Source organism: Myotis yumanensis, unplaced genomic scaffold, assembly GCF_028538775.1.
Source record: "Myotis yumanensis isolate MYYU_CA2020_CCGP unplaced genomic scaffold, mMyoYum1.0.hap1 SCAF_2, whole genome shotgun sequence".
Classification (NCBI taxonomy): Eukaryota; Metazoa; Chordata; class Mammalia; order Chiroptera; family Vespertilionidae; genus Myotis; species Myotis yumanensis.
The window spans coordinates 104,889,750-104,917,261 of NW_027223753.1; the positions used below are offsets into that span (position 1 = coordinate 104,889,750).

Here is a 27,512-nt window from a genome sequence, read left to right on the forward strand (position 1 = left end):
TGCTTTCTAAAACCAGTAAGATCACAATCAATGGGATATTCACATTACAATCAATAAGGCATCCAATCAAATGGGATGATTTATACAATTCAGAAAATCAAAGTAACTTTTCTATTGTTAAACAAAGCAAATAAGTACAGAAACCAAACAGCAGGGTTAAAGTTAAACTACAGTTTCTACCTGAGATGATTGCTACCATACTTCACTACATTAATATTTTGCATGCAGAAATTAGAAAATGCCAGCTTTGAAATTAAACTGAATGACTATATGGGAAACATACCCAGATTTGGAAATTAGAAGCTTCTAAGGGAAAGCATAGAAAAAAAAATTCTTCCAAAAAGATGTAAATTAATAAGGTATTTTAGAGACTGTCTCAGAACTATTCTGAAGTTAATAAATGCCTACACCTCATTTTCCTCCCTGTAGGAAGCATGCCTCTGGTTTATCTATATAGAAAAGAAACAGTAGGTGTCCAGACCATTATCCAATTTCCCCAGAGCAAACAGAATGTAGGGGTGGGGAGAGAAAGTATGAGCAGTACATGTGGCTGATAGCACAGGTCCTTGGAAGATGCCCCTAGACAAAGAGAGGTAGAGCAACTAGAAAATGCCCCAGCCCATTCATTACTAGGTGTGGGGAGCCAGCACAGCCATGGCATACTCATGCCTGCTCAGCCTGGTTCAGTGACCCTGAGTGGGGGCGATGAAAGGCTTAGAAAAGACAGACAAGAGAATGAAAGAAAACTAAAAAAGTTAGAGAACTGGAAGGATAAAAGTGTAAAAAAGCTATTAAAAGAGGCTGTAGGGCCTGCTCCCATCCCCCCTCTGCCCTTTATCCAGCCTCATATGCCTATTTGGTAACTTAAAAGCTTTGGAGCATTGCTGGGTTAAATAGTAAAAAATAATAATTTTTAATACCTAGATATTTTGAAATAACAGGATACTGAAACATTAATTAATCTGAGTTTGCCTTGTATGAAGAAGCTAAACGATAAATTTGATTCTATTAATTAAATATGTTTTGTATTTTATTTGGAATATATCCTTTAAAATTTGAATGTATTAATAATTTAAGAAATGCTAAGTATTTAACTTGCCACCTAAAATTTGAGGCTTCTAAGAGTTAAAAATTCAAACTAACTTGGGAGAAATTATATGGTTGTGATAATAGAATGAGTGAAGTATGGAAATTCATTTTCAAGGAAAATAATTCTTGCGTTTTCTCTGGAAAAACTAGTAGTTTAAAATATATTATAGTCTTTTTTAAATTAAATCTTTATTGTTCAGATTATTACAGTTATTCCTCTTTTTTCCCCCAATAGCTCTCCTCCACCCAGTTCCCACCCCACCCTCTGCCCTTACCCCTCCCACTGTCCTCATCCATAGATGTATGATTTTTGTCCAGTCTCTTCCTGCACCTCCACACCCCTTTCCCCCCAAGAATTGTGAGTCCACTCCCTTTCTATGCCCCTGGTTCTATTATATTCACCAGTTTACTCTGTTCATCAGATTTTTTATTAACTTGATTTTTAGATTCACTTGTTGATAGATATGTATTTGCTGTTCATAATTTTTATCTTTAACTTTTTTTCTTCCTCTTCTTAAAGAATACCTTTCAGCATTTCATTTTTTAAAAAATATATTTTATTGAGTTTTTACAGAGAGGAAGGGAGAGAGATAGAGAGTTAGAAACATCGATGGGAGAGAAACATCAATTAGCTGCCTACTGCACATCTCCTACCGGGGATGTGCCCTCAACCCAGGTACATGCCCTTGACCAGAATCGAACCAGGGACCTTTCAGTCCGCAGGCCGACGCTCTATCCAATGAGCCAAACCGGTTTCGGCAGCATTTCATATAATACTGGTTTGGTGGTGACGAACTCCTTTAGCTTTTTCTTATCTGTGAAGCTCTTTATCTGACCTTCAATTCTGAATGATAGCTTTGCTGGATAAAGTAATCTTGGTTGTAGGTTCTTGCTATTCATCACTTTGAATATTTCTTGCCACTCCCTTCTGGCCTGCATAGTTTCTGTTGAGAAATCAGCCGACAGTCGTATGGGTACTCCCTTGAAGTTAACTGACTGTTTTTCTCTTGCTGCTTTTAAGATTCTCTCTTTGTCTTTTGCTCTTGGCATTTTAATTATGATGTGTCTTGGTGTGGTCCTCTTTGAATTCCTTTTGTTTGGGGTTCTCTGTGCTTCCTGGACTTGCAAGTCTATTTTTTTCACCAGGTAGGGGAAGTTTTCTGTCATTATTTCTTCAAATAGGTTTTCAATATCTTGTTCTCTCTCTTCTTCTGGACCCCAATAATTTGGATGTTGGTGCTCTTGAAGTTGTCCCAGAGGCTCCTTACACTACCTTCATATTTTTGGATTCTTTTTTCTTTTTGCTTTTCTGGTTGGGTATTTTTTGCTTCTTCGTATTTCAAATCTTTGACTTGATTCGGGATCCTCTTGTCTGCTGTTAGATCTCTGTATATTATTCTTTATTTCAGTCAGTGTATGCTTAATTTCTAGTTGGTCTTTTTTCATATCCTCCAGGGTCTCACTAAATTTATCAGCGGTTTCTAGAAAATTATTGAAAAATCTTATAACTGTGATTTTGAACTCTATATCCAGTGCCGGGAGCCGGTCCATCCTTGCTGCTTGACACAGTCGCTGCAGAGAAGAAACATCTGCACAGCATATGTTTCAAGGGACCTGGCGTATATGGCATACTGTTCTTAATATGTTTGCTCCCTTTAGCACTATGTGTTTTAACCAAGGTCACCTCTCCGAGAAAGGTTGTTTTCCCAGGTAGGGATTTTTCCCTGAAGTTAAGGAGGGGATAAAACCTCTTAACTAAGTGCCAGGCAGGTAGTTAATCACTTTAACTACAAACAATCACCCTTAAGCTACATAATCTTTACTCCCTGGAATGGAGATAAGAAACGCCCTAACCTTTGCAATAGAAATTGACAGGATTAAAATCAACTGGTATAAATACAGATGTAACAAGACAGAGAACCTAGAGAGAGGACCAAGAGACAGGACTTGGCTGGAGATCCTAGACAGAACCTAGAGACAGAACCTAGCAAGAAAACATGGCAAGGGAACCTGACTAGAATTTGGCGACAGAACCCGACTGGAGATCCGGGCTAGAACCTGGCAAGAGAACCTGGCTACAGAACTTGGCAAGAGAACCTAGAGCCAGAACTTCGCTGGAGATCCTGGCTAGGCTGCTGATCAACTGAACACTGTCTCCGTGTCATTCCTTCTTCGCTGACTCCATCCACAACTTTGGGGACCCCTGGACCCGCTGGGATTGGACCCCAGCAATCCAGTAGTTTGCTTTCCTCCATTTCTGTCATTTGTGACCTGTTTCTTTGTCTCCTCATTTTTTATGCTTCCCTGTGTTGGTAGAGTGGCTTGTGTGCTAGGTATCCTATAGGGCCCAGTGGCTCAGCCTCTCCAATTACCTGAGGTGGACACTCTTGGTGCACCCCTTTGTGGGCTTTGTGCACAGTCTTGTTGTAGTTAAGCCTTGATTGTTGTAGGTATCACTGGGAGGAATTGGCCTCCAGGCCAATTGGCTATGAGAATCAGCTATGTCTACAGTGGGAGAACTTCTGTGCTGAAGACACCCTACTGGGGCAAGACTTGCTTCAGTGGGGCTTTGGTGCTCACTGAGTCTGCCCCCTGAGTGTGTCCCTTATGGATCTGAGGAGTTGCAATATGGATGGTCCCACTCTGACCACTGGGTACACTGGCTCTTGGATCTAAGGAGGTGCTAATTTAGCCTCTTCTGAGGCTACGCAGCAGGAGCTATGAAGAGATCTGCAGATTCCCCTTCCTTGTTTGGGGTTTGGAGGTGTCTATATGAGGCTCAGCTGTGAAGCAATGCAAGCTGCTGTGGGGCCTTGGGCCTTCTCTTGGAAGTTCTAGGTCTGTCTGGCCCAGCTGCAGTTTGTTAGGTAATTTTCAGATTGCAAAGGGCCAGGGCATTCATATGCAAAATCCTCTGCCGCAGCTTGGGTGTGGCAGGGTCTCAAGGAATCAACAGGGCAGAGCAAACAGCTATGGCTGATCCTCAGCCCTGTCCTAAGAGGCTCCGTGTCTCAGTGTCCCACAGTAATCGCTGCAAATACCTCTGAGAGAAAGCCGCCCTCGAGTTCCGAGTTCTGCCCGATGCCAGACAGTCCAATTTCTCCCCATATGAGTCTGGGTCCCCAGAGACTTCCTGGAGCTGGAGTTCATAGCAGTCGGGGGCTTGTGACTCCCTCCTGATTGAAAAAGACAACCGTGTCCTCAGTTGCAAGCTCTTGCCGCGTGCACCTTCATACCTCTGCACTTTACTTCTGCAGCTCCTCTGAGTCTCAGTGTACTTTTCTTTTTCCTTCTAGTTGTAGAATTTCCACTCAGCCAGCCTTCCTGTAGCTCTGGATGATGTCTGTTTTGTCTTTTAGTTGTATTTTTGAAGTTGTTGTGGGAGGCAGCAATTTCTGGTGTTTACCTATGCCGCCATCTTGGTTTCCATTCTATATTATAGTCTTTATGTGTATGTGTGTCTGTGTAGTATGTCTGGTAAAATTTCAACCTAGGATATAATATTTTATTGGCCTGATTTTTTAGAAAAAGGATTAATTGTACGGTCCAGACGAAATTTTTAATATTAAAACTGGTTTAAGCCTAATTGATGTCCCTTAGAATAATTACAACAAGTGTTATATAATTTTTGGATTGTGTATATTTGACAGTCTTTCCAAGTTAAATTTCAAGACTTTAACTAAGCGATAGCTTTGGGACATTCCAAGGGCCCTGGAATGACTCAACGACTTATTCTCTCTTCTTAAAAGAAATATTTTTAAATAAGTTAAGCCGATTTAATATACTTAACATTACATGGGAAGCTTTGTCAAATAAAAATTAATAACTATATATATATAGTTCAAATGAATATTATAGAAATTTCAGTTTGTTTCAGAAGGGAACTTGCAAAGATTCAGAGCCAAGTTCAAACAGGAAACTTTCACACATAGCACATGACCAGTCAGGGCTATCAGACAAGCCTGGTGATTCTCTGTGTCTGCCAGTGATACTCTGGTTTCACATATTGGGAGTTTATGAATTATTTTTAATGCTTAATACACCGCTTGCAATAAGCCATGTGCCCCATTTTAAAATCATACTTTAAAGGCTGAAATTACATATTAAATCTAAAAGTATACAAATTTTATATTATTCTCTATGTCATTTTACAGTAATTATTATTTACTAAGAAATTGTTATCTTGGAATGCTATATTTTATAGAAAAGCAAAATCTTTTATCAAATCTATAACCATGCCACTTTAAAATTTTGTCATTCATGACAGCTGTTACTTTATTCTGATGCATTCGTAGGTATATTATATCTTTAGAAAAATCCATGAAAAGGACTCTGACTTATTCTAAATTGCAGGCTTCTAAGCAGGTTATATCTTTGAACTGGATGAATATTTATAGAACTTCAAGGAATAACTGAATTCAAAAAACTACTGGCAAACAATCAGGATAAACAAAAATAACTATGAGACTAAATAAATTGAGAATAATTATTCTTATGACTCTGTTTAAAATATTGTTGACTTTTAAATCTTTTGTTTCCCAAATATAAGGAAAAGTAAAGAGCAGACATTCTGCATTGTAGGAACTAACAAATTAGTAACATTTATTTTACAGTACTCCCAGGAGACAACGATTCAAAGACTACAACAAACCAGAGATTTTTGTCCATTGGGAAATACATTAACGAAAGACTCTCTCCAACAGTGTTAAGGGACCTTACCTTATCAGATACTTAACAACAAATGGACATTTGCCCCTGTCTCTGACACTCGCCTTCATCTCAAGGATGAGAAGGCGCTAACTACAGAGGAGGTAGACAGCCATCCCAAGACATCAACAAGGCCTGTATACTAACAAGTTGATGCTCAAACCTTGTTTTTATATCACCTAGTTGTTATTAATTGAATGTATATAAAATAATTTTTATAGTGCCATTATCCTCCTTATGATTTCCTCGTGGAAACAATAGCTGTCTCCCTAGACCCCTTTCTCTATTAGACATGAAAAATTTAACTTGGGTATCTGCTAATCTTTCCCACCTAACTAGACAATGATATTACGATTATCACCTATAATAATGAAGTTAATGTTTTGTGGACCACACGCTGGTGGTCTTCTACTATCAATATAAGCTTTGGTTCATTTTAAGGCTATGTCTATTATAAAGAACCTACCTTGAACAAATCTTTCCAAGAACATCTCCCTAATAATTCCCCTGGCAGAATTATCTATAGATCTAATCTAGATAACTATTTTAGATGAATATTGTCTAAATATAAGAATGGATGAAATTAACTGCCCAAAAGACAAATTAGAACTTCTGGATAATAGAAGATACTTGTTTCCCCTCAGAACCTTCCTTGTCTAATATTAGACAGTTTCTGTTCCTATTTGATGTTACTGGTTTATTATTGTTACTTTTGTTTCTGGTATGTAAATGTTATACTAGATGCAGAAAAATAAAACTTAACAAACAGCAAAAAGACTCAGATCATGGTGGCTCAAAAATTAGAAATGATCCAGAATACCTTTTAACAAGAATATATAGGATCTGACTGCCTCCCATTTACCTGCCCCTTTTTTAAAAATATATTTTATTGATTTTTTATAGAGAGGAAAGGAGAGGACTAGAGAGTTAGAAACATCGATGAGAGAGAAACATCAATCAGCTGCCTCCTGCACACCCCCTGGATGTGCCCGAAACCAAGGTACATGCCCTTGACCAGAATCGAACTCAGGACCCTTCAGTCCGCAGGCCGACGCTCCATCCACTGAGCCAAACAGGTCAGGGCCCTGCCCTTTTTTAATAATAATAATTCGACCTTAAATGCCATCTAAGGTTATGGTCTTGCCTCATCCCCAGTGGTCCACCTGTTCAGCAAGACATGCTGACACTGAGACATCCTAGGAATGAGCCTTCCTAGCACTGTGGGACTCCATTATCCAACTAAAAGGTTGGTTATCAATGCATCCTTTGGATTGATTTATAACCAAAAGGGGGATGTGTGGATGAAAGGGGCCACATGCTAACCTGATAAGCTCAGGGAAGGCCTGCATGGTGGTCTTGCAAACTCAGAGACCTAAGTAACCACAAAGAATGGTCTGAAATTAAACTTTAAAAGCAGTTATGTTGGGTAGTTACATCTTAGGCTGGTATCTTCACTGACAAGGTCAGCCTTTACCTTAACTGAGCCTATCTGTCTTTTTGCATCTAGTATAATAACATACCCTTGAAATGTCTGGGTAACTTGTAACTTCTCTTTTTCTGGACCCCTTGGAGCACCAATACCACAAATTCCTTCATTATCATGCTAATTGTTCAGACACCCACCTAAGTATGTGTCCATCATTTTACTTTTTATCCAATTCCAGGGGTTTCCCCACTTTGCTTTCTCCTGCTTCTCTAATCTATCACCAATGAATTTTATGTAACCCACCTACATCCCTTCCTTTGATTGCAATGTATAAATATAGATGTAACCCGCCATTCTCAGGAGCATTATCTCAATTCCTTGAGGTTCTCCTTCCCAGAATATGTCGACAGTTTGGCCCAAATAAACTCACAAAAAATTATTTACAGGTTTGAATATTTTTATGTTTACAGCTCCAAATACTATATTTATTTGGTATGAACAAAGGAAAACAGGAAGCCCCACTAACCACATCTGTTCCTTTATAAGGAAAACAAAAGTTTTTCTAGAAGGTACCTGAGGGAAAGTCCCACTAGAACTGGATCATATGAACTCTGCCAAGGCAAGAGAAGAAAAGGCAGAGAGTACATATATGGTTTCTAAGCTCTGTGGGAGGAGGCATCAAGGAGAAAAGGGGCTGAGAACTCAATGCTAGTGTTGATGAAGAATCACAGGCATTAAAAAGTCAGTTATTCAATGTGTCATAGCAGAGGAGACTAAAACAGATCTGAAGCTCTCTGCTTAAGTGGTAATATCAACAATAACTTGTAAAATCAACTGAAGTTTAGTAAAGAGTGGCCATATTAAGGACTACTCTGAGCACTCTCGGTACATGACCCCACTGCACCCTCATAACAGTGCTGCAGCAGACAATGGCTTTCCCCTTTGTGCACTTGAACTTGTTTGTTAGTTTGTGAAGAGTCCTCCTTTACCAATAGTCTAACACCAGCCACACTCTCTTTTCCTTGTTCTATCCATTATAAAGAGAAGCTCAGCAAGGTCCCACTGAATACTTTGGAAAAATTAGTCATTTGACAAAAGATTGCCATAGGGAAGACAATTTATGTGGCTCCCTCTCTGAATCAGTCAGAGTTTGGCTGCAAGAACAAAAGCTGAATGTATACAATCAGGGAACTGGGGCTTACAGTTCCTGGCACATAGCTCCTAAAATCCTTGGAATCTCTGGAGTAATAGAGTGTCTCTTGTATGTGAATGAGATGACTGCAGATTGAGAGCCCCTAGATAGCTTCAGAATTAGGGCTCATAGCCAGAAAGATCAAAGTATGATTGGAGGGTTGGAACTTTAGCCCCAACCCCTGACTTACAGGGAGGAGCCAACAATTGAGTTAATTACCAATAGTTGTGATTTAATCAAACATACCTACAAAATGAAACCATTAAAACCCCTAACAACCAAACAATGGGGTTTGGAGAGTTTCCGGGTTGGTGAACACTTTGAGGTTCAGAGAGGGTGGTAAGCCCAGAAATAACCTGGAAGCCCCCTCCCTCCCCATTCCTTGCTCTATCCATCTCTTCCATTTGGCTATTCTTTATTTGAATCCTTTATAATAAACCAGTAATTATAAGTAAAGTCTTTTCCTGAGTTCTGTAAGCTGTTCTAGCAAAATATTGAACCTGAGGAGGGAGTCATGGAATCCCTAAATTATAACTTATTGTGTTATCATGGTAACTAGCATATTAACATTAATAACTAGAGGTCTGGTGCATGAAATTCATGCACAGGGTAGGGGGAGTCCCTCAGTCTGGCCTGCACCCCCTCACAATCTGGGACCGCTGGCTCCTAACTGCTCGCCTGCCTGCCTGCCTGCCTGATCACCCCTAGTTACTCACCTGCCTGCCTGATTGCCCCTAACCACTTCTGTCTCGGCCTCCGCCGCCATGGCTTCATCTGGAAGGATGTCCGGAATGACATCTGAAAGGTCATTCGGCTGTCCACTCTAACTAGCATATTACACTTTTATTATTATAGATAGGAAAGGAGCGAAAGGGAGGCCAGACATTGTTAAGTATGGCCATCTGGGCAGCTTCACCAGGAAGTTGAAACTTTGCACTCCCCAGGGAACCACTGGTTCCTTCCTTGCAAATCACTGGGGGGATGGGTCCAACAAAGGGGAAGATGGGCACATGCACAGAAATGTTGGGATGACATAAGGAAGGGACTTGCCTGTCAGTCTAGCCTGGGACAAAGATAATTGGCTAACAGGAATGGAGCTACTGCAGGCACAGGAAATCTTTAGAAGGTTAAAATCCACAGACAAAGGAATTATTTCTCTCTTGATCCTCTGGCTTTGCTCCTGCTTCCTTGCACTTGCTCATATTCCCTACATAGCCATGTGGTCCTAGAAGCCACATGGCCAATGGCCATGTGTACCCCACACACAATGGACTATAGCTGGGAACACAAGCTAAATTAGCCTGATGCTGGACTGGACTGTGAAAATATGGAATGGAAACTCTGGGCAAGAGCTTTAATCCTAATTCTGCTGAAGACACAGCTGGACTTCTTCTGTGGTAGGGTGGAGGAAGAGGGGACCTTGGAAACCCAGAGGGCTAATCCCATGCAAATCAACTTCCCATGTGAGTCTCAGAAAATTCCTTTTCTTGTGGCATTGCAAGAAGCCCACTTCCACTGACAACAGGTGCTAACTCAGAGGGCTCCCCCACCAATAAGAGTTGGTCAAAAATAGAGTGGCCCAGGACTGACTTGTAATTGGTATCTGAAGTTGGGGAAGTCTTGTGGAAATGAGCCCTTAACCTGTGGGATCTGTGTTAACTCTGGGCAGTTAATGTCACAATTAATTGAATTGAATTATAAAACACTCAGCTGATAGTTGGAGAGCTAGATAATTGGCTAGTTCTGGTAAAAAACACCATGCATTTGGTGTTTAGAAATATCTCATAATTACTTCAAAATAAAGTTATTGCTACTGACAAACAGAAGGGTATTTAAGTAGATAATATATTTGGTTGGTCCAAAATCCAAACAAAAAATTTCATGTGTGGATATATGTATGTAGATAGATAAAAATAAAGTAAAAAGTGTCACTTTATCCCTATCTCCCAGCCCTTCAGTTTCCCTCTGTGTGGGCAGCATATACCATCAGTTTCCTGTAAGTCTTTCCAGAGTTATTTTTACTGCTATAAGAAAATGCTATACATATACATAGACCTGGAACTATTCTATGCAAATGGGATCCCCTTTTCAGTACTTTGTTCTTTTCACTTATATTTAGAGCTCATTATGTACCCATATACATTTTCTCAGTCTTTTTAAGGCTGCTTAGTATTCCAATATAGGGACATACTATCATTTATATAACCAGTGACCTATTAATAAACATTTTAAATTGTTTCTGTTAACGTAAAAAACCATTGAAACCTGTAAAGAATTTTTGTGAGTTTATTTGAGCCAAACTGTCGACATATGCCAGGAAGCAGAACCCCAACGAATTGAGATAGTGCTCCGGAGAATGGCAGGGTTACATCCGTATTTATACATGAAATTCATTGGTGACAGATTTAAGGAGGTGGGATTAAGCGAAGCAGGGGAAACCTCTGTGATAGGATAAAAAGTAAAATGATGGACACATACTTAGGTGGGTACAGGAACAATTAACACGATAAATGAAAGAATCTGTTGCATCTGTCCTGGGCCCAGCACACCTGGTTGTGCCTCAGGGGCTCCAGATACAGGGAAATCACAAGTTACCCAGACATTTCAAGGGTATGTTATCATAGATGCAAAAAGACAGATAGGTTCAGTTACGGTAAAGGTTGACCTTATCAGTGAAGATATCGGCTTAGGATGTAACTGCCCATCATAACTGCTTTTAGTTAAGGTTTAATTTCAGACCATCCTTTGTGGTTACTTTAGGTCTCCGAGTCTGCAAAATTGACATGCAGGCCTCTCCTGAACTTGTCAGGTCAGCATGTGGCCGCTTTCGTCCACATTTCCAACAAAGCTATTAAAAACAATTCTGTAATAAGCAACCTTCTACATCCTGTCATTTTGCATGTCTGTGAGCATATTATAGAATCAATTTATGGGTCAATAATTCTGTATATCAGCAATTCATTATATTTTACCAAATCTCATCACTAATGTTGAGAGTATCTGTTTTCTCACATGTTCTATAACACAGCAGGTTATCAGGCTTCCTGATCTATGTCAATCTACTGGGTAAAAATAGTATATTTGAGTAATTAATTTCTCTCATTATGAATGGTGCTGAGCATCTGTGCATGTGTGAGTTAAGAGACATCATATTTCCTTTTCTTTGAACTGTCTGCTTATATCTTTGGCTTTCCAATGAGTGCTTTAACAAGCAATACTTTATTATTATTACTACTACTATTATTTTTGTTGTTATTTTGCTTCTTTGCAATAAACCAGGTCTGACCCACTGGAAGACATCTGCAATCATTTTCCTAAATGCTTTTCCCAGTGCAGAGGTCAGAGGGAAAAGATGAGACAAAGAGACAAGGACAAAGACAGGACCTCGGATGGGCAGGGCTTTACAATTATGGACATCAGAGAAGAAATAGCTTTTAAAGAGGGTTTTGTGTTTTTAATTTCTTGAGTGAATCAATGATAATAGGATAATTGTCATTTTCAGTAATTTAAAGAAGGAATCAAATACTTGACAATATTCACAGGAGGGGAAAAGAAGAAGATTATTAAATGCAAAGTTAATGAACTTCCAACCTCTAGAACTTTGGCAACTAAGGCATTGGTTCCTCCCCTTAGCTGAGCCCTTCTAAACAAGAAAGAAAAAAATTCACAAGAATGCAAACTGTATGTTGACTCAACTTTCAGACAACATTGTTTTAATTACAATTATTATGGTGACAATACCTCAGTGGTAAGTGATTCTTCCAGTTATTTTTTTCCCACTGCAGTCACAATCTATGGATTTTATTTGCTTGCTTACTTTTATTCACCTTAAAATGTTCTCAAGGTAGAGAACATCTTACTTACAGCATAAGATTGGGTTCCTGATCATTAGCTAAAAATCTAGCTGGAGATAAGGATCTCTTTCAGCTGCAGTTTGGGGGTACTTTGTGAACTGTTAGGTCTGATCAAATAATCGAGACAATATCCCCTTCCCTGGGAAACTGACCTTTAAATCATTTCACAACTGACATTCCCTTTAGCTTAGACCACATTCCATTGTCTAAAACCAGTAACTTTCCCCTCTGGACCTGCCCAGAGAATTCTCCTCTGAAAAAGCCCGCCTAGCATCCTTTAAAATTTCTGACTCCCAGTTTCTGGGTGCTGGTACCATTTTTAGGCTCAGCCCATCTGGTTTCCAGATAACCTAATAAATTCATAATTATTGTTAACATAAGAAACCACTGAGACCTGTAAAGAATTTTTGTGAGTTTATTTGAGCCAAACTGTCCACATAAGCCGGGCAACAGAACCTCAATGAATTGAGATAATCCTCCAGAGAATGGCGGGTTACATTTGTATTTATACATTGAAATCAAAGGAAAGGGACATAAGTGGGTTACATGAAATCCATTGGTGATAGACTAGAGAGGCAGAAGTAAGCAAAGCAAGAAAACCCCTGGGATTGGATAAAAAGGAAAATGATAGACACATACTTAGGTGGGTGCTGGAACAATTAACACAATAATAAAGAAATTTGTGGTCTGTCCTGGTGCCCAGCACATTAGGTTGTGTCCCAAGGGGTCCAGAAAAAGAGAAGTTACAAGTTACCTGGACATTTCAAGGGTATTTATACTAATGAAAAGGTAATGTGCTAATTAGACCAGGTTGACCGACCATCTTTCGGACGTCCGACTTTCCTCCAGACAAAGCCATGGTGGTGGGGGCCAAGGCAGAGGCAGTTAGGGACAATCAGGCCAGCAGGGGAGGGCAGTTGGGGGCAACCAGGCTGGCAGGGGAGGGCAGTTGGGGGCAAGATCAGGTCGGCAGGGGAGGGCAGTTAGGGGCAATCAGGCAGGCAGGCAAAGGGGTTAGGGGCAATCAGGCAGGCAGGTGGAGACAGTTAGGGGTGATCAGGCAGGCAGGCAGGTGAGCGGTTAGGAGCCAGCGGTTCCAGATTTAGAGAGGGATGTCCAACTGCTGGTTTAAACTGGCAGTTGGACATCCCTCAAGGGGTCCCCGATTGGAGAGGGTGCAGGCTGGGCTGAGGGACCCTCCCCCCACCATTTACCAATTTCATGCACCAGGCCACTAGTGTTATTATACTAGATGCAAAAACACATAGGCTCAGTTAAGGTAAAGGTTGACCTTGTCAGTGAAGATACCAACCTAAGATGTAACTACCCAACATAACTGCTTTTAGTTACAGTTTAATTTCAGACCATCCTTTGTGGTTACTTTAGGTCTCTGAGTTTGCAAGACCACCATGCAGGCCTTCCCTGAGCTTTTCAGGTCAGCATGTGGCCCCTTCATCCACACATCCCCCTTTTGGTCATAAATCAATCCAAAGGATGCATTGATGACCAACCTTTTGGTTGGATAATGGAGTCCCATGGTGCTGGAAAGGCTCATTCCTAGGATGTCTCAGTGTCAGCATGTCTTGCTGAACAGGTGGACCACTGGGGATGAGGCAAGACCATAACCTTAGATGGCATTTAAGGTCGAATTATTATTATTAAAAAAGGGAAGGTAAATGGGAGGCAGTCAGATCCTATATATTCTTGTTAAAAGGTATTCTGGATCATTTCTAATTTTTGAACTACCATGATCTAAATCTTTTTGCTGTTTGTCAAGTTTGTTTGTCTTGTCCCTGACTGGACATATGCTACGCCCCCTGAAAGTTTCCTGTTTGAACTTGGCTCTGAATCTTTGCAAGTTCCTTTCTGAAACAAAATGAAATTCCTATAACATTCATTTTTAACAAAATATATGTATATAAATTCAACATAGTTATTAATTTTTATTTGGCCAAACTTCCCATGTAATGTCAAGTATATTAAATCATCTAAGTATATTAAATCGGCTTAATTTTGTTCAAAGATATTTCTTTTAAGAAGAGAGAATAAATTCTTGAGTCATTCCAGGGCCCTTGGAATGTCCCAAAGCTATCTCTCAGTTAAAGTCTTGAAATTTAACTTGGAAAGACTTTCAAATATACACACTCCAAAGATTATATTGCACACTCTTTGTAATTATTCTAAAAGACATCAATTAATCTTAAACTGGTTTTAATATTAAAAATTTGGTTTGGACTGTAGAATTAATTCTTTTTTTTAGGCCAATAAAATATTATATCCTAGGTTGAAATTTTACCAGACATACTACACAGACACACATACACATAAAGACTATAATATATATATATGTGTGTATATATATATATATACACATATATATATATTATAATATATATATATATATAAATATATCTTTTTATTGATTTTTTACAGAGAGGAAGGGAGAGAGATAGAGAGATAGAAACATCAATGAGAGAGAAACATCGATCAGCTGCCTCCTGCCCATCTCCCACTGAGGATGTGCCTGCAACCCAGGTACATGCCCTTGACCAGAATCAAACCTGGGACCTCCCAGTCCACAGGCCGATGCTCTATCCACTGAGCCAAACCGGTCTCGGCAAGAATATAATATATTTTAAACTACTAGTTTTTCCAGAGAAAACGCAATAATTATTTTCCTCAAAAATGAATTTCCATACTTCATGCATTCTATTATCACAACCATATAATTTCTCCCAACTTAGTTTGAACTTTTAACTCTTAGAAGCCTCAAAATTTTAGGTGGCAGGTTAAATACTTAGTATTTTTCAGATTAGTAATACTTTCACATTTTTAAGGATATCTACAGTAATAAAAGACAAACATGCAAATTGACCATACCTTTGCTACACCTTAAGCCATGCCCACCAGCCAATCAGAGCGACTATATACAAATTAACCCAACCAAGATGGCGGCCGGCAGCTATGGTGCTGGAGCAAGCAAGAGGCTTGGTTGCCCCAATGATGGAGGAAGCCAAGCTGCCCCGACCAGCTCTGAGCTCCACTCAAAGCAACAAAGTTTCAATTATAGAACGTAAATAAATCCCAGAATAAAAAAAGAAAAGAAAAAAAGGAGAGGCTGGGAGCTTCCATCACTGGCGGCCTTGGCAAGCCTGAAAAAGGCCCTCAGCCCCTCACCCAGACTGGCCAGGCACCACAGTGGGGACCACCCACTCTAAAGGGGGTGTGGCCAGCCTGAAAACAGCCATCAGCCCCTCACCCAGGCTGGCCAAACCTCCATGGGGTGAGGGTCCCCACTGGGGGGGGGGGGGCTTGACCAGCCTGCAAACAGCCATCAGCCCCTCACCCAAGCTCTCCAGGCACCCCAGCGGGACCCCCACCCTGAAGAGGGTGTGACCAGTCTGCAAACACCCATCAGTCCCTCACCCAGGCTGGCCAGGCACCCCAGCAGGACCCCCACCCTGATCCGGGACACCCTTCAGGGCAAACCAGCCGGCCTCCACCAGTGCACCAGGCCTCTATCCTATATAATAAAAGGGTAATATGCAAACTGACCCTAACAGCAGAACAACTGGGAATCACTGGTCACTATGACATACACTGACCACCAGGGAGCAGATGCTCAATGCAGGAGCTGCCCCCTGGTGGTCAGTGTGCTCCCACAGGGGGAGCTCTGCTCAGCCACAAGCCAGGCTGATGGCTGCCAGTACAGTGGTGGTGGTGGGAGCCTCTCCCACCTCCTCAGCAGTGCTAAGGATGTCCAACTGCAGCTAGGCCTGCTCCCCACTGGCAAGTGGACATCCCCCAAGGGCTCCCATGCTGCCAGAAGTATGTCTGAGTGCCAGCTTAGGCCCAATCCCCTGGGGAGTGGGCCTAAGCCAGCAGATGGTCATCCCCCGAGGGATCCCAGGCTGCAAGAGGGCACAGGCCGGGCTGAGGGACCCCGCCCGAGTGCACAAATTTTTGTGCACCGGGCCTCTAGTATTTCAAATAAAATACAAGACTTATTCATTAATAGATTTATATCCATTCTTTATATTTTCCCTAAGAGGCAAATTAAAATTAATTAATGTTTCAGTATCTTGTTATTTCAAAATATTTAGATGTTTATTATTTAACCCAGCAATGCTCCAAAGCTTTTAAGTATCAAAGACTTTGGAAAATTATGTATAGGGCTATGAGGCTGGAGGAAATGACAGGGCGGGGGGAGATGGAGCAGGCCCCACAGTGGGAGAAATGGCAGGGGGAAAAGGGAGCAGGCCCTAAGCTGCTTGGATTCAAAATTTCCATATTTTTTCTTAGCGATAACACGTTAAGGTTTGTCATTGACCTAATTTTTTTGTGGCTTCTGTTCCTGGCCCTCTGAGCCAACCTTTCCCTGGGCCACTTGTTCTACAGTTGTGAACATATTTATAATTATCACTGAAAAGCTTTATCATAATTCCTTCATTTTAGTTATATCTATTTACTATATCTTAACAACTTTGAGATTTTTAAAGCCAATTATTACCTAAAGCATTTTCTTGACCAATTTTGTAACAGGGATATTTCAGCAGCCTTCAGTGGCTTTAATGTGAAATTACTACTTTATCTTCCTTTATAAAGCAGGAGTGCCCCCTTCTCTCACCCCCCTTCACTGCTAGAGGGTACTTCTGCAGATCTGTTCCTCCCAGTGTTATGGGGGAAAAATAGAACATTGGGGACTAGTTATGGTTATGGGAAATATTAATTATGCTGTTAACCATGATTGCCCTTTTTGTTCGAAGAAAGGACATGCTAACCTGGCTGGGAGTCATGTGCCCTCAGGACCTGGGAGTCAACCTTGGAATGTGGTCCATTCTTATTCAAGAATTGTACATTATCATGGAAGCATTAATCTTGTTGCCCAACCCAACTTGTATAGTTTATTTCCTCATGCCTGTAATCCCTACTTCCCCATGTATTCTTTGCCCCCAGATTCATAAATAAGGAATGAGAAAATCAAAATCCCTAAAAGATAGAAAGCCAAAATTACATTGCAGACACACAGACAGAAATCTCACTAGCTGTTTCTGGTGACTGAACCTTGAGAGGGAGAGCAAGTAGAGCCCCCAAGATTAAGAATTCTTGGCAGCTGCTGGGATGTTCCTGCAATCTCTCTCATGCTTTCAACCTCACCACACACAACTAGGCTTCACCAAAGTGGGACTTGCCTCCTCTTTAAACAAATTAAACAGAGACACAAAACATCAACACTCTTATATAGACACGCAAAACACATTAGAAGTTTACACCAGAGAATGTCCGACATTAAAAATACCAAAGTGTTGCCGAAACCGGTTTGGCTCAGTGGGTAGAGCGTCGGCCTGCGGACTGAAAGGTCCCAGGTTCGATTCCGGTCAAGGGCATGTACCTGGGTTGTGGGCACATCCCCAGTAGAAGATGTGCAGGAGGCAGCTGATCGATGTTTCTCTCTCATCGATGTTTCTAACTCTCTATCTATCTCCCTTCCTCTCTGTAAAAAATCAATAAAATAAAAAAATAAAAAAAAATACAAAGTGTCCCTGGTTCGGAAACTGCCTCTCTCTAGAACCTCAGCATTCTCCCAATGGGCTATTTTAAAAAATGGGCTAGGGCCTTTTCTAGTTGCCTCTACCTCCCTTTGTCTGGGGGAATCTTCCTAGGACATGTGCCATTGGCCAGGTGTCTCCCCACTCCCACATCCTGGTTTTTCTGGGGAAATTCAGTAATGGCCTGGCCACCTAGTGTTTCTTTTCTATGGAGATAAATCAGAGGCATGCTTTCTACAGGGGAACTGAGGAGGAAACTGGTCTTGCAAGGCATGTCAGGCCATAAAAACTGTGAACAATGCACTGCCTTGGGCGGGGGTGGGGGGCAAGGAAGGTCATTATCGCTGGCCCCAGGACAGATCATCCGATATGCCCTGGTGACCCTCAACACCTGGGGGCCTTCCTGTAAACCCATGAAAGGGGGTGGAACCATATCTGCAAGACAAAGACCCCAGAAGGTTATAAAAAGTGAAGCCCTCTGCGTGTCTCTTCACTCTGATTTAGAAATTATTCCCAGAGTCCACTAGTGTTAATAAACGGGGTCCCTCCCTTTCTCTAGGAAGCGTGCTGGGTATTTCTTTGGTCTTCTGCAACAGAACAATGGGGTATAGGCATTTATTAACCTCAGAATAGTTCTGAGACAGTCTCTAGAATTTCTTATTAATTTCCATCTTTTTGGAAGAATTTTTTTTCTATGCTTTTCCTTAGAAGCTTCTAATTTCCAAATAAAGATATGTTTCCCATATAGTCATTCAATTTAATTTCAGAGCTGGCATTTTCTAATTTCTGCATGTAAACTATTAAGTAGGTACCCAAAAAAACTGCATTTGGGCAATTTCTAAGTTGATATTCTCTAGTTAAATCTTCCTATTTCTGTAAAATACTTGCAAGTAAAGACTTCTTATCAGGAGTATTAACCAGTAAATGAGGGCTGGGTTTGGGAGCTTCTAGCTTTGGAAGCACAATTTCCCATGTTATTTTTTTTATTTTATTGTATTTTTTTTATCTGTAGTCTGAGCAAATTTTCTACACATGTTATGTATTGGGTCAAATGTGGTCTCAGTTTCTCTCCTGGCTGTCTAAAACCACAGGAAAGGTTCAGGGCCCGGGCAGACCAAGCCTTATGGTGGCACCCTAGATGAGCCATTTAGTTAATTACAGTTGTGTTGGGACTTCCCTATGGGGCTCCTGCATTTCTGACACTTCCACAAAGATTCTTAGTCACCTAAGATCACCCCAAAATCAGACTGGAGGGAGGATGTGCCCCTTTATCTTCGGAACTGAATGAGTTCAGCTCATTTATACGGCAAAGGTTTTTTTTTGCTCAGACTCTCAGCAATTCCAATTGAAAAGCCAAAATCAAAACCAGCCACCCATTTTTTCCTCTAGTACCGCCTTATCCTGGATTCTGTCAACCCTGGTTCCACCTCGAGGATTTTAAAACACAGCTCAAATAAAGACATCCTCTACCAAAGCAAGGGAAGTTCCTGGATCCAAGAGACAACTCACCCAAGTTCACCCAATGGGTGGAGAACAGGCAGGCTCAATGGGCCCTTTGCTGGATCATTGCACCAAGTCCAAGTCCAAGGGATGGCCCTGAGTGAGCTTCTTTGGAATCCTGCCATGACTACGCCAAGTGATATTAACGTAAAAAACCACTGAGACCTGTAAAGAATTTTTGTGAGTTTATTTGAGCCAAACTGTCCACATAAGCCGGGCAGCAGAACCTCAATGAATTGAGATAATCCTCCAGAGAATGGCGGGTTACATTTGTATTTATACATTGAAATCAAAGGAAAGGGACATAAGTGGGTTACATGAAATCCATTGGTGATAGACTATAGAGGCAGAAGTAAGCAAAGCAAGAGAACCCCTGGAATTGGATAAAAAGGAAAATGATAGACACATACTTAGGTGGGTGCAGGAATAATTAACACAATGAAGGAATCTGTGGTATCTGTCCTAACGCCCAGCACATTAGGTTGTGTCCCAAGGGGTCCAGGAAAAGAAAAGTTACAAGTTACCCAGACATTTCAAGAATATGTTATTATACATGGAAAAAGACACATAGGCTCAGTTAAGGTAAAGGTCGACTTTGTCAGTGAAGATAACGGCCTAGGATGTAACTACCCACCATAATTGCTTTTAGTTAAAGTTTATTTTCAGACCATCCTTTTTGGTTATTTTAGGTCTCTGAGTTTGCAAGATTGCCATGCAGGCCTTCCCTGAGCTTGTCAGGTTAGCATGTGGCCCCTTTCATCCACATTCTTTACCCCTTTAAGCCCATTTATACCTCCTTTGGTGACCCTAACATTTGGTGCGAAAAATGGGAAGGTCCCATGGTGAAGGGGAGCCATCTCCCCAGCTTAGGTCATCCAAAGTTTGCTACTTACAGAGTGGTAGGCTTACCTGGGCTTATCTTCAAATCCTACTCAGGTGACATTATCGCTGGCCTCAATTAGACCTTACTCCTTCCCAAACCAGCCAAAGAAAATGCCAGATCAGGACCTCTCCTTCTCCATTACTGAGCCTTAATCCCACACTAGCCAATCTTCTCTAGGTGAGTGACATTCCACAATTTCCCTCATCTGGAGTCTTCTGTCCACTTACTCCCACTGACTTCTGGAAATCCTCTCTTCACATAAGTCCTAGCACTATGCCAGAAGACTCCTCTGCTGTTTGGTTTCCTGGTGATTTGTTCAGCAGTGGAAATGCCTGTCCTAAACAGTCACCTTTGGACTTGTGGTCTGTCACTCACCTTCCTCTCTTGTGGACCACACTTATTCTCTGTTTGGCCACAGTATAAACTAAATAATGAGTCTCAATGGCCTGAAAATGGCATTTTCAATTTTAACACATTGGGTGATTAAGATAACTGCTGTCACCACAATGAAAAATGGTCAGAGATTCCCTATGTCCAAGCATTTTTCATCCTTTAGTCTCAACCTTCTCTCTGTCAATGCTGCTTTACCCATCAGATCCTTCTCCTTTACACAAAATATCATACCCCTAACACTTCTGATTCTGGATCTACTCTTGACCCAGCAAACCACTGATATCCACCCCTTTATGTGCCCCCTCCCTCACTTGCAGTAGATTCCAAAAACCCAGACCCTCCTAACCAGCAACCACCTTTCCCCCGCAGCCCCTGAGAGCCCAAATCCCAAGAATGCACACTCCAATATAGCCTTTTTCTCACCTAACACTTGCTCTGGGGCCACCCAAAGACCACCTTCCTCAACAGCCTCTTCTATTCCTGAGCCCATTCTATCCCTGAGAGAGGGAGTAGGAACTGAGGGCATATAGTCCAAGTCCATGTCTCATTCTCTATGTCTGACCTTTCCCTGATTTAAAAAAGACTAGATTCTTTTTCCACTGACCCAACCATCTTTACTAAGGAATTTGAGTACTTGACCCTATGACCTGACCTGGCACATCTATATCATCCTGTGCTCCTCTCTAACCCCAGAGGAGAAGGAGCAAATATAGCTATTAGCTCAGGATTATTCTGATACCCTCCATAGACAGGTGTTGATGCAGTTCCCCAAACTGACCCGAGATGGGACTATCAGGTTAATCCTCCAGGGCACTGGCTCCATAGCCATGTAATCACCTGTCTCATTGCCAGACTCAAAAAGGCTACCCATAAGGCAGTCAACTATGATAGAGCTGGTACGAGAATTTCACAGGCTAGAACACCTCAAATCCTGAGAACAAAGCCCTTGCTCAATAAAAGCTAGTTGTTATAAGAATTGGTTGCAAACACTGTCCTGAACACCTCACTGCCATGGTTGACAGAGCAGAACCCCAGTCAAGAAAGGGGCCAAGAGACACTGTGACAGGTATGGCAATGGCCCAATAAAATGAGGGTGGCACCAGAACCAGGGTCAGCAAGAAGGAAATGCAAGTCTCTAGAATCAACTCCTAAACCACCCTCCAGATTTACATCAACTAGAAAAGAGACAGAATAACAGTGTAAACCCAATATATGATTTTAAACTGGATGAAATGGGAACAACCTTACCTGACAACTCAAATATTTTCTAAGATCAAGAGATATGAGAGAAAGTAGAGTGAAATGGGAGCAGTGAAGTTAAATCTCGTTAATGGTTCTCTGACCATGTTTTGTAAGTACATAAATTTATTTTAGTGCACATTTGATTTATATTCATCAACTCACTGATCCACATCTGTCCATGGAAATCCTAGAAACCACCAGCATTTATCAATCAGTAGTTTCTCTGTCAACTACAATGATTTTTAAAATAAGTTGTATATGCTTTTCTGATTTTAAACATAATAAAATTTGAATTTTAAACAAACTTAAATCACTAATCACGCCAGTAACCACAGTTACCATTGTAAGCATTTACCCTAACTTTTTATTTATGCACTAGTGGTCTGGTGCATGAAATTCGTGCACATTAAAAGGGAATTAATTAGAGGAAATATTTTAATATTGCTATTTGTCCTTTCTGTACAATAGAAGTGTCAGAGATGAAAGAAAATTAGTAAAATGTATATGAAAATAATATATAAATTTCATAATAAATAATCACAGCATGATATAACAACAAAAACATGATATAAAAACAACACTGATGCAAACAATGACCAATAAATTGATTAAACTTATTCTAATATTTCCCTGTATACCACATTAAGAGTGAAAACACTTTCAGAGTGCTTGACTAATTTCCCCTGTGATGAAGTATTTACAACTTTAACTTTAACATCACATGCTCTTCATATGTATTTTTAATTATAATCATTGGATATCTAATATTTTGTATTTTGTTTTTTTGTTAACATTATGTCATGCACATTTTCCTAGGGATTACACAGAAATAAAAACTTGCTTGTAAATCATTTGAATACCTATATAATATTCCATCATTCAAGTAAACAAAAATGTATTAAACTGTTCTATTGTTGGACATTTATATTATTTCCAATTTTTCATTATGATTATTAATCTTATAATAAAATCCTTTTACCTAAATCAATTGCCATGTCATATTCTGAATTTCTAGATTTGAATTTATTTCATTTTAAAATGATATGAACTTCATATACTTTATATATTTTTATTTTAAAATCACTTTCCAAAACAATTCAATATCTAAATGTACATTTCCTTAAGCAGTATTGATTGGCCCTTTTCAACTAGCCAATGATGAGAACTATTCTTTCTTTAACAAAATGCTCCATATTTCTTTGGTCCTTTTTCTTCTAGTCATCCATCCGTTAATTCATTCATTCAACAAAGAGTTAGTGAGTGCTTAATATTGAAAAAAAAATACACACACACACACACACACACACACACACACTAGAGGCCCGGTGCACGAAATTCGTACTTGGGGGGGGGGGTGTCCCTCAGCCCAGCCTGCACCCTCTCCAATCTGGGACCCCTCAAGGGATGTCCAACTGCCCATTTAGGCCCGATCCCCAATGGGCAGTCGGACATCCCTCTCATAATCCAGGACTGCTGGCTCTCAACAGCTCACCTTCTTGCCTGCCTGATTGCCCCTAACCACTTCTGCCTGCCAGCCTGATCACCCCCTAACCACTCCCCTACCAGCCTGATTGCCCCCAACTGCCCTCCCTTGCAGGCCTGGTCCCCCCCAACTGTTCTCCCCTGCAGGCCTGGTCCCCCCCAACTACCCTCCCTTGTAGGTCTGGTTCCCTCCAACTGCCCTCCCCTGCTGGCCTGATCGCCCACAACTGCCCTCCCCTGCTGGCCATCTTGTGGCAGCCATCTTTGACCACATGGGGGCGGCCATCTTGTGTTGGAATGATGGTCAATTTGCATATTACTGCTTTATTATATAGGAGATTATATATATATATATATATATATATATATATATATATATATAATCATTGCTTGAATAGAACTGTAGCAAGTGCCTGTTCTGAGCTGAGTAATCACTGTTCCCAGTGCTGACTGTAGCCTAAACAACAGCCTACGCTCAAGGAGGGCTAACAGATAAACAAGCCCAGAGATGCAGGCAGTCCCAGATGGCAGGGGCCCCTCTAGCCATGGCACTGAAGACTTTGAATTTCATTTTAAATGCAATGGAAAGCCATGAAGAAGGTTTAGAAAGAGCATGACATGGTTTTATTTATATTTTTAAAGAATCCTTCTAACTGTTGGTGGTAGAAAGAACATAGGGAGACAGGAGAGTCATCCATTAGCCTGATTGCCTATGTTTTCTGGCCAGAAAATTGGTATGAGGGACTTGTACAGAGGAGGTGAGGGTGCAGAGGCTCTAGATTATTATTGGCAAATATTTTACATGATTAGTTTTATTAACCTCTTATTTCTTTTTTTTTCTTCACTGTTATAATAACTTTAATTTATCTTGCATTTTACAGAAGTCTATAAACAATTTTTAGAAAGCACCACCCTACCCCATCTTGTTTCTCTGACAGTTGTTAAAGTAGGCAATGAGTATGTTGAGCATTGGCATCTTGCTAGGTTTTTAGAACAACCAGCCATACACCAAAGACCTTGGCAGCTTTTCTATCTTGTTTTTTTAATACAATGGTATATCCACTCTGATGGTAAACCTGTCCAGCCAAATTTCCACAACATACTTTGAAAAATCAGTGGTGATTAGCAAATTAGTTAGCTTTGGCATGGAGCTGTGCTCACTTGCCCGTGACACCCTAGAAGCTGGTTCTGATTCTGGCAACAGAGCATTGAGAATGACAAGTTTCACACTGTAAGAAATAGAGTCGGATGTCCTTTTGCAGGATTGTGTCAGGTGATCAGCACGTGTGACAGGTGACATATTCCCTGATATATCTTCTCAAAACATTTTCTATCTGTTTCTGTTGGAATCTTCCTTTGATTACAAGTTGGTTATTACCATCTATAGAACCACTTGTACCCAATTCAGCCAATAAAAATGCAAGGAGATTTGGGCTGACGATGTAATAGTTTGCAGATACCTGTAAAGTTGACAAAAGAAGTTTTCTTGGTTCCTACTTGGACGACCTGTGCAGGTTTCATAAAAAATTTCCTTTTTCCTCCAGCAACCATATCTGAATTCTTTTCCCTCGTGATGTTGAACACTTGATTCAGTAGCTCCTCATACGTGTAGCCTCTTTCTGAGCCTGCCCAAACAGGGCCTGTCTGGTTACTGAATAAGATACCGTCATCTTTTTTGCTGTCTTCATCTTTTAAGGCTTTGCCATTCTCTAGAATTTCATCCTCATCTAGGAACTTGACATTTTTCTTTTTCTGCTTTTTTTGCCAAGCATAATGTCAAGGTCATCCTCTGGTTCAGCTGGTTCTTAAACATCACTTTCAATCTTAAGATCCTTTTCAGTGGTTCTCAACCTTCCTAATGCCACGACCCTTTAATACAGTTCCTCATGTTGTGGTGACCCCCAACCATAAAATTATTTTGTTGCTACTTCAGAACTGTAATTTTGCTACTGTTATGAATCGTAATGTATATATCTGATGTGCTATATTTGTTTTCTGATGATCGGGACCCATAGGTTGAGAAAGTTTACACCTTCTTCCACCTCATCAATATCAAATATCTACTTTTTTCTTCTTTTTCTTTTGATTCAAGAAGTTCAAGTCATCTAGATCATCAGAGGCATCTTTTTTCCTACTGTCCACTTCATCAGCCTCTACATCTTTGTCCTCAGTGGGCTCTGTCTCCACTTCTTTTGTTTCTGAGGGTTGAGTTTCTTCTGTCTGGGCATTCCCTTCTTCATCTAACATAAAAGGCCTCTTCTTGATCATAGTAGGATAAAAAATCATCTCATCTCTGCACTGGCTGTGGCTCAAGTATGCTCTGCACAGACGAGAAGTCGGACAGGTTTGCCTCAGGCCTCACCAACACCTCTCCCATAGCCACACTAGCTAGCCTTTTATTTCTTATTGGGTTGGAAATGTATTCCTGTTGTCATTTCATTTTAAATTTTTTACACAATTTTTGACATAGGAAATATAACATGTCTATATATCAAATTAATTATTTTCCTTCTTTATAATCCTCCCTTGCCCTAAATTTACTTTTTTTGTGTGGTTAATGGTTTTATAAAACATGATATTAAAACTTTAATTCTTTCAGTCACAGTTTTGTCTGAGGTCTAAAAAAGTTGAGACAAAAAGGGTGGCAGGTACTCCCACATTCCAAAGTAGGTGTCTAAACTTCAATGCCTCAAAGCACTGGCAAGAGTGAAGAATACCAGTGTGTGCCCCATAGAAGAAGCTTAAAAGGTTTGATAATAAAAATGGCAAGGCAGGGCAGCTTCCTCATGAGGGAGTAGTTGGAGTGAATCTCTCAGCTACTTTGAAGGGAGAAACTGGAAACTTTTCCTCTTCATCTCAAGCCCAGTGGGGGCTTCTAGGGTGCCACTTGGGGAGCTTGGTGTGTGGTTCCCCAGGGTTTGGGAACACAGTGAACTAGAGTGAGACTCAAGCCAGTAGTCCAGGGATAGATTGGCTGCTGTAACCCATGGCAGTGAAGGCTGAGTTTAGGAAGTAACAATGGATCAGTGTTTATTTCTCAGAGACCAGGTGGGGAGAGGCATGGTGGTGCAGAAATTCTGTTTGAAAGGGATCTTCTACAGTGACCACCCCTCATGGTTTGCCTGAAAGTCTCCCATCCCGGAAACCCGCTCAGTCCTGGGCAAACCAGGATGGTTGGTCACCCTACCCCTTGCCCAAGAAGTCTTGCAGAAAGTAAGAGGGCAGCCATCAGGAGAAAGAGAGTGAGGTGGGAAGTGAACATAAGCTCATGAGAATTGTGCCCCCAGAGGAGCTGCAGTGGAAGGGGCCAGCAGAGGAAGCTTAAAAAACAACAACAACAAAAACCTTGCATGATAAACAGTCAGCTTTAACTGTTGGGGAGTCAACATCAGAATACCTCAGTGCCTGCCTGAACTCCATGCTGCTCGCCACTCCTACTTTTATGACTAAACCTGACTGGAAGGACTTATTATCCAAAAGTGGTTGGATGAATGATGGAACCTACCTGCCCCAAGACAATACGCAGATACACAAGCTTGCAGGGATGGCAATGAGAAGCATGAGAACCTCAGATGTTGAGCCTCTCTTTCAATATCCCAGTCTCAGGCAATGCATGGAAAGGTGGGTCTCACAGATTGTTCCCAAGAAGCCAGTTTTCTGAAGATGCATTCATCAAGTTCGATTTCTTCTTTTCAAGGCTTATAAGGTAAACTGTATTTAGTGTTACCTTAATTCTTTGTTGATTCTTATGGAAATGTGCTATTTTGATTATAGGAGTTTTATCCTATGTAGTCACATGTTCACTCTTCAAAATACCCCTTAGAAAAACTTCAAAAATTCTCAACACTCAGCACATTAAGATTTATTTGAAATTCTATTAAAATACATTAGTCTTCAGGGATTTAATATCAAGTTCAGTCTTTCCAGACTGTTGAGATAACTTTGCCACTTGCAAACAGTGAGGCCACAGGCAAGCTCTTTTTTTTTCATTGATTTTTTAAAATTTTTTATTTATTTATTTTTAAATCTTTATTGTTAAGAGTATTTAGATGTTCCCCCCTTCCCCCCATTGCCCTCCCTCCACCCAGTTATCACATTGCCCCATCCAAGGCTTTCATCACCTTATTATATATGTCCATTGGTAAGATCTTTGGTTAATCTCTTCCCATCCTTCCTCCCCACTTCCCTCTGAGAT

General features: G+C 40.8%; 1 pseudogene; it reads right to left on the bottom strand.

The window, feature by feature from the left end:
* Window positions 1-24,447: 24,447 nt before the first annotated feature.
* On the bottom strand, window positions 24,448-25,585 carry LOC139002526 (eukaryotic translation initiation factor 2 subunit 2-like; annotated as a pseudogene).
* Window positions 25,586-27,512: the final 1,927 nt, after the last annotated feature.